Below are 6,276 nucleotides of genomic sequence, written 5' to 3' on the forward strand. Positions count from 1 at the left end.
TTTTCCAATTTTACTCATTCTAATCTTATTAAGTTGGACAGAAATAACTATATTCTGTGGAAGTCTCAAGTTTTACCCACTCTAAGAGGACATGACCTTGAGGGTTATATAGATGGGTCTCACAAATGCCTATGAAAATTTGTTGCAAGTAGCTCGACAGAAGAAACCTCAGCGGAAGCTACTGTGAATCCAGCTTATTTTGCATGGAGGAAACAGGACCAATTACTCTTGAGTTGGTTACTGTCAACACTCACAGAGAGTGTTTTAGGGAAAGTTGTTGGTTGTACCACATCTATGGAGGTTTGGCAGACCTTGGAGACTATGTTCGCATCGCAGTCTAAGGCACGACTAATGCAACTCCGCCTACAATTTCAGACAACGAAAAAAGGATCCATATCAATGATGGACTACTTACAGAAGATGAAATCCCTTGCAGATAACTTTATTGCTGCGGCACAACCCCTCAAAGATGAAGATCTTACCTTGTATATTCTTGGTGGCTTAAGTCCTGAGTATGATGTGCTGGTGGTTTCTGTTACCTCTAGAGTTGAACCCATATCCCTTGTTGACTTACACGGGTTGTTGCTAAGCCATGAGACACGTCTTGAGAATCTTAGTTTGTTGAACAAGGTCAATTAAACTTTACTGCAAAATCTTCAAACTTTAATCCTAAAAGTGATGGCGGCTACAAAAAGAACTCGAACCCAAACCAACATTATGGAGGACGCTCAGGAAGGGGTTGAGGACATGGTGGCAGGTTCAATAATGCACATGGTCAGACTAACAATTCCACGGGTTCATCCCAGTGTCAAGTGTGTAACAAGTTTGGTCACACGACTCTCAATTGGTATCATAGGTTTGATCACTCTTATCAAGCCAATGCAAAAACTCAAATGGCAGCCTATATCGCTCAACCAAATGTTGTATCTGATCCAGCTTGGTATCCGGATTCTGGTGCCAGGAACCATCTAACAAATGATCTCAACAACTTGACTATTAGAGGAGATTACCATGGTACAGATCAAATTTTGGTTGGTAATGGAGTAGGTTTGAAAATTTCTCATATTAGTGATTCTAAATTATTATCATCATCTAGAGCCTTACACTTAAAAAGTATCTTATCTGTCCCAGAAATTACTAAGAGTTTATTAAGTGTGGCTCAATTTACAGCTGATAACAATGTTTATTTTGAATTTCATCCTCATTTTTGGGTTGTGAAGGATCGGGCAACGGGGAAGGTACTACTGGAAGGGGGAGTTGAGCACGGCCTTTACAAGCTTCTTTTCACCCGTAGATCCAATTGGTAGTCCTAAAATAAACCACAAGTTTTTCTTGTGTCCAAATCCTCTTTTGATGTTTGGCATAGTAGATTAGGTCACCCCTCAATAAAAGTCATTCAAAGTGTTGCTAGAACACTTGATTTTCTCATTCCAGCAAATAAGAGTTCTAGTGTTTGTGCGTCTTGTCAACAAGGAAAAGGCCATAAATTACCTTTTACTTCATCCTCTTCTATGGCTTTGAATCCTTTAGACTTGATTCACTCTGATGTATAGGGTCTTGCCCCTCATTTATCAAATAATAAATTTCGTTATTATGTGATTTTTATTGATGATTGCACAAAATTCACTTCGTATTATCCCATGTCCTCTAAAAGTGAAGTCTACTCTATCTCTTTGCGCTTTAAGTCTCAAGTTGAAAATTATTTTGAGCGTAACATTAAAGTAGTTCAATCGGATTGGGATGGAGAATATAAAAAATGCTCAAAGTTTTTTGAACAAGTTGGTATTCTGCATCATATTTCTTGCCCTCATACCCATGAACAAAATGGATCTGCCAAACGAAAACATCGCCATATTGTTGAGACTGGCTTAACATTAATGGCTCATGCTTCACTTCCTCTTCATTTTTGGGATGACGCCTTTTCTACTGTTGTGTATCTCATCAATCGTATGCCTACTCCTGTTCTCCATAACATCGCACCTTTTGAGAAATTATATAAGAAAATTCCTGATTATAATTTCTTAAAAGTTTTTGGGAGTGCTTGCTATCCATACTTAAGGCCATACAACTCTCACAAACTTGCGTTTAGATCTTCCCAATGAGCTTTTCTACGATATAGCCCGAATCACAAAGGCTATAAATGTTTTCATGTACCTACTGGTCACATCTACATAACCCGTCATGTTGTATTTGATGAGACGATTTTTCTGTTTGCACTAAACAAGAGTACGTGGCCCCTGTCACTGCCTCCTTCACAAGTGACTTCAACGTTACATGTAGTTGCCCCATGTTCAAAACCTTCTTCTTCCTTTTCTTCCATGCAAGTTCCTATACATTTAACTCCAATGCAACCCATTCAAAATCTAACCCGTCCAGGACCTTTATTACCTTCCCTTCAACCTATTACTTCTCCCAGGTCTCCACCAATGTCCCCAGATTCACTTCCAACAGCTAATCTCACTATTGATTTGCCCTTGTTACCAAGTGTGGTGCCTTCAACTTCATCCATTCCATTCAAACCCTTAACTCAGTCCAAAACTAGAAACTCTACTGCTTATGTCCCACACCATATGATCACTAGACATAAAGCTAAGCACTCTCAATCTCAAGCCAACTTGACCACCAAATATCCCCTTCTTAATTCTCTTTTGCCAATTGAGCCTACTTGTTTCACTCAAGCCAATAAGGATGTAAATTAGAGAAAGGCTATGCAAGAGGAATATAATGCTCTCATCCAGAATGGTACCTGGAACCTTGCGCCTGCATCCAATGCAAAGAACGTTGGTAGCTAGTGGATTTTCAAACTTGAACTTCATCCGGATGGTTCTATTAAGCGATACAAGGCTCTTTTAGTAGCAAAAGGGTTAATCAAGAAGCTGGAATTGATTATCATGAAACATTCAGTCCAGTTGTGAAGCCTACGACCATTAGAGTGGTTCTTACTTTAGCATTATCAAAAGGATGGTCACTACGTCAACTTGACGTCAAGAATGCATTTTTACATGGTGAATTGCACGAGGAGGTCTATATGACTCAACCGGCTGGGTTGGTTGATCCAAAATATCCTACGCATGTCTGTAGACTTTACAAGGCTCTTTATGGTCTTAAACAAGCTCCCCGAGCTTGGTTTGCGAAACTAAGCGCTGCCTTACTGCATTTTGGATTTCTTGCATCCAAGTCTGATTCATCACTATTATTTTACATTCTGGTGACATATTCATCATTGTTTTGGTCTATGTTGATGACCTTATTATTACAGGAAATTCAAATGCCTTCATAAAAAATCTTATTGATAAGCTCTCCGGAAACTTTGCTTTGAAGGACCTTGGCAGATTACATTACTTTTTGGGGGTGGAAGTTCACTCTAGTTCACAAGGCTTAATTCTTACTCAGACCAAGTATATAAGAGATCTTCTCCAACGTGCCAACATGGAAGGTGCAAAGCCTATTTCAACACCTATGGCGGGAGGCCTTCAACTTTCTAAAGTTGGCAACACCTCATTTGATGATCCAGGCCTTTATCGTAGTCTTCCCGGAGCTCTTCAGAATGTCACCTTTAAACGCCCTGATGTATCTTTCAGTGTGAATAAATTATGCTAATTTATGCAGTCTCCTACTCAAGCTCACTTTCAAGCACTAAAAAGAGTCTTGCGTTATTTTAAAGGTACATTACATCTTGGTTTACATCTCAAACGATCACCTAAGCTACTAATTAATGGTTTTACGGATGCCGATTGGGCTGGATGTCCGGATGATAGGCGTTCTAAGCATGGTTACTGCATCTTTTTAGGCCTCAATTTAGTCTCATGGTGCTCCAAGAAACAAAGGGTCGTTGCTCGGTCTAGTACAAAGTCTGAATACAGAGGCTTAGTTGCTGCTACGACTGAAATAGACATCTTCTTCGAGAATTACATGTCCCTCTACCTTCTGCACCTAAGCTTTGGTGTGACAACTTGTCTGCCTACTTATCTTACTGCTAATCCAATTTTCATGCCCGCATAAAGAACATTGAATTAGATTTTCATTTTGTGCGAGAAACACTAGCTTCGAAGAACCTTGAGGTTGGATATATTAGCTCATTGGATTAGGTAGCAGATATATTGACCAAAAGCTTACCGGTTCGAAGATTTCGATTTTTGAGAGACAAGCTTGCTGTTGTGGACACACAGCTTCACTTGAGGGGGAATGTTAGGATATCTAAAGGATAACTTTATGGTTATTTAAATTGTATCCTATAGTTTTCAAATTCATGCATTGGATAGAATTCCCAGACTCCTTATCCCATTAGGAGTTTATCTCCTCTGTATCTATATATTATGTACGTGTATGTTACAAGATATTGAAGAAGAGAACCATAATTATCTCTAACTCTTTCACTGAGTACACGTGTACATGTATTTCTCATAATCAAACTACGCTTGCTGCACTTTTATGATGCAGATTCAATCCCTAGTACCAATGGATCACGCAGGGCGGAATAATTCGAGTCGAGCCTATTTCGGAGATTGTGGTTAGCTGTCTGGTTGTTTCACAACACCCCTCATCCCTCTATCATTTTATTATTCTATCTTTTATGTTTTGTTTATTATTGTTTGAAAAATAGGTGCTATCATGACTTATGATTTATGGGCGATTTTTTTTTTGGCATTTTAATTCAACTAATTTTTTATTTTACTTTTGCAGTAGTTAGGCTCATTAGTGATTGAAATGGTATTGTAGTTTTAGTCCCTTTTGTGTGAAGAAAATTTAGCTCACATATGTCAAGGACTGTTCAGTCCGGTGAAGTACCAAATGAGTTCCCTCCTCTTCCCTTTCCTTTTTCTAGTTCTCTTTTTTAAGGACTTTTCTAAGTTATTTTATTAAAAGATCTATAGTATAAGTAACAGTAGAAGTAATTTGTTTTAAAAAAAGTCATGCACTGAACACTTGCTGTGATTTTATCTTTAGCTGGGCATGATATTTCAATATTGTAAAGACCCGTTTGGTCGTTATGGCAGTTTTGACCCATTTACCCCCATTTCCCTTCCCCGAGCCTCATTTGTGTGATTTTGACACGAGGGCATGGGCGACGCAGTTCCAGGGAAGATGAGTTTAAAGACCCAATAGTTGATGTTTGAGTTTTAAGCAATGGAAATGATTCTATTTGATAAATTTTGCTAGTCTAAACATGGAACCTTATGAATTAGTGGATGATAAGCTTGAATCTATATTTTGGATTAAGGAATTGATTATGGAATGTTAGGGTTTCTTGATATAATGATGATTTTGATGACTAATTGAGCCTAATGAGCAATTGGGGAGTAGAATTGAACTTACAGAACATTGAGTTACCAATTCCACTCTTAAAATACTCGTTTTACCCTGGTGGGTCCGATTTCCCTCTTTTTTATAGTTGATTTTTTATTCTAACGATTGTATAACAATATGGGTACCGTTAATCCCCGTTTCTAACTTAGATTTTGATAATTACTAGACTTTGAGTATTTGGAGGCTCTTCATCAAGGCAAGGCTCATGTTTTACGGTTTGTGGCACCAACTCGGCATCGAGGTAGGTTACGACTTACCTTTTGGTTATACTCCAATTAGTGAAACATGCGTAGAAGTAGATGTTTACGGGGAAAGCATGTTAGGCCTTCGACTATAAAGTTGGGATGAAAACTCTTAGGTTGGTATTTTTGTTGACTAGGTGGGCTTTTGCTTTTTTATCTTGATTGGGATTGTCACCTTATGTGATATGTTGGGCGAGTCGCCCAAATTGCTAGGTTGCAATATGTGTTGCATGCATCTCTCCCTTGTTATGTCAGCTATCATCTAAAAAGGCAGAATAATGAGATTAATAGTGAGATTGTGATGTATACTTATGATAAAACGCGAGTGAGATCCTGATTATGATTTATAGTTAATGAGGTTATCATGCACGACATACATTCTCATTTCATATGATACATTGGTTTGAACTATGACCTGATGTTAGTAATGATAAGTGAGAAAGTGAAATGTCATAGGCTTCTTATTGTGGTCTTAGCTACATCTAAGGGTGTACAAAGTAAACCGACAAACCGCACCAAACCGTTAAACCGAGAAAAAAAACCCGACCATAATTGGTTTGGTTTGGTTTTAGCTAAAAATTGTCAAACCAAACCAAACCAACCCGACATTACATGTATTCAATTTTTAAAATATTTTATGCATACAAAATTTTATTTGTAATGTAATTTATAAATATTTCTTAAATTTTTTTGTAGTTTTTTATCCATTATCATATAATTCAAGCTT

General features: G+C 37.9%; 1 non-coding gene across 1 annotated transcript; it reads left to right on the forward strand.

The window, feature by feature from the left end:
* The first annotated feature begins 459 nt into the window (after positions 1-459).
* On the forward strand, positions 460-598 carry LOC132619328 (small nucleolar RNA Z247). The gene has a single exon (XR_009574689.1). It is a non-coding gene; the product is annotated as a small nucleolar RNA Z247 (small nucleolar RNA).
* The last annotated feature ends 5,678 nt before the right edge of the window (positions 599-6,276 follow it).

The sequence above is a fragment of the Lycium barbarum genome, chromosome 1 (assembly GCF_019175385.1).
Source record: "Lycium barbarum isolate Lr01 chromosome 1, ASM1917538v2, whole genome shotgun sequence".
NCBI lineage: Eukaryota > Viridiplantae > Streptophyta > Magnoliopsida > Solanales > Solanaceae > Lycium > Lycium barbarum.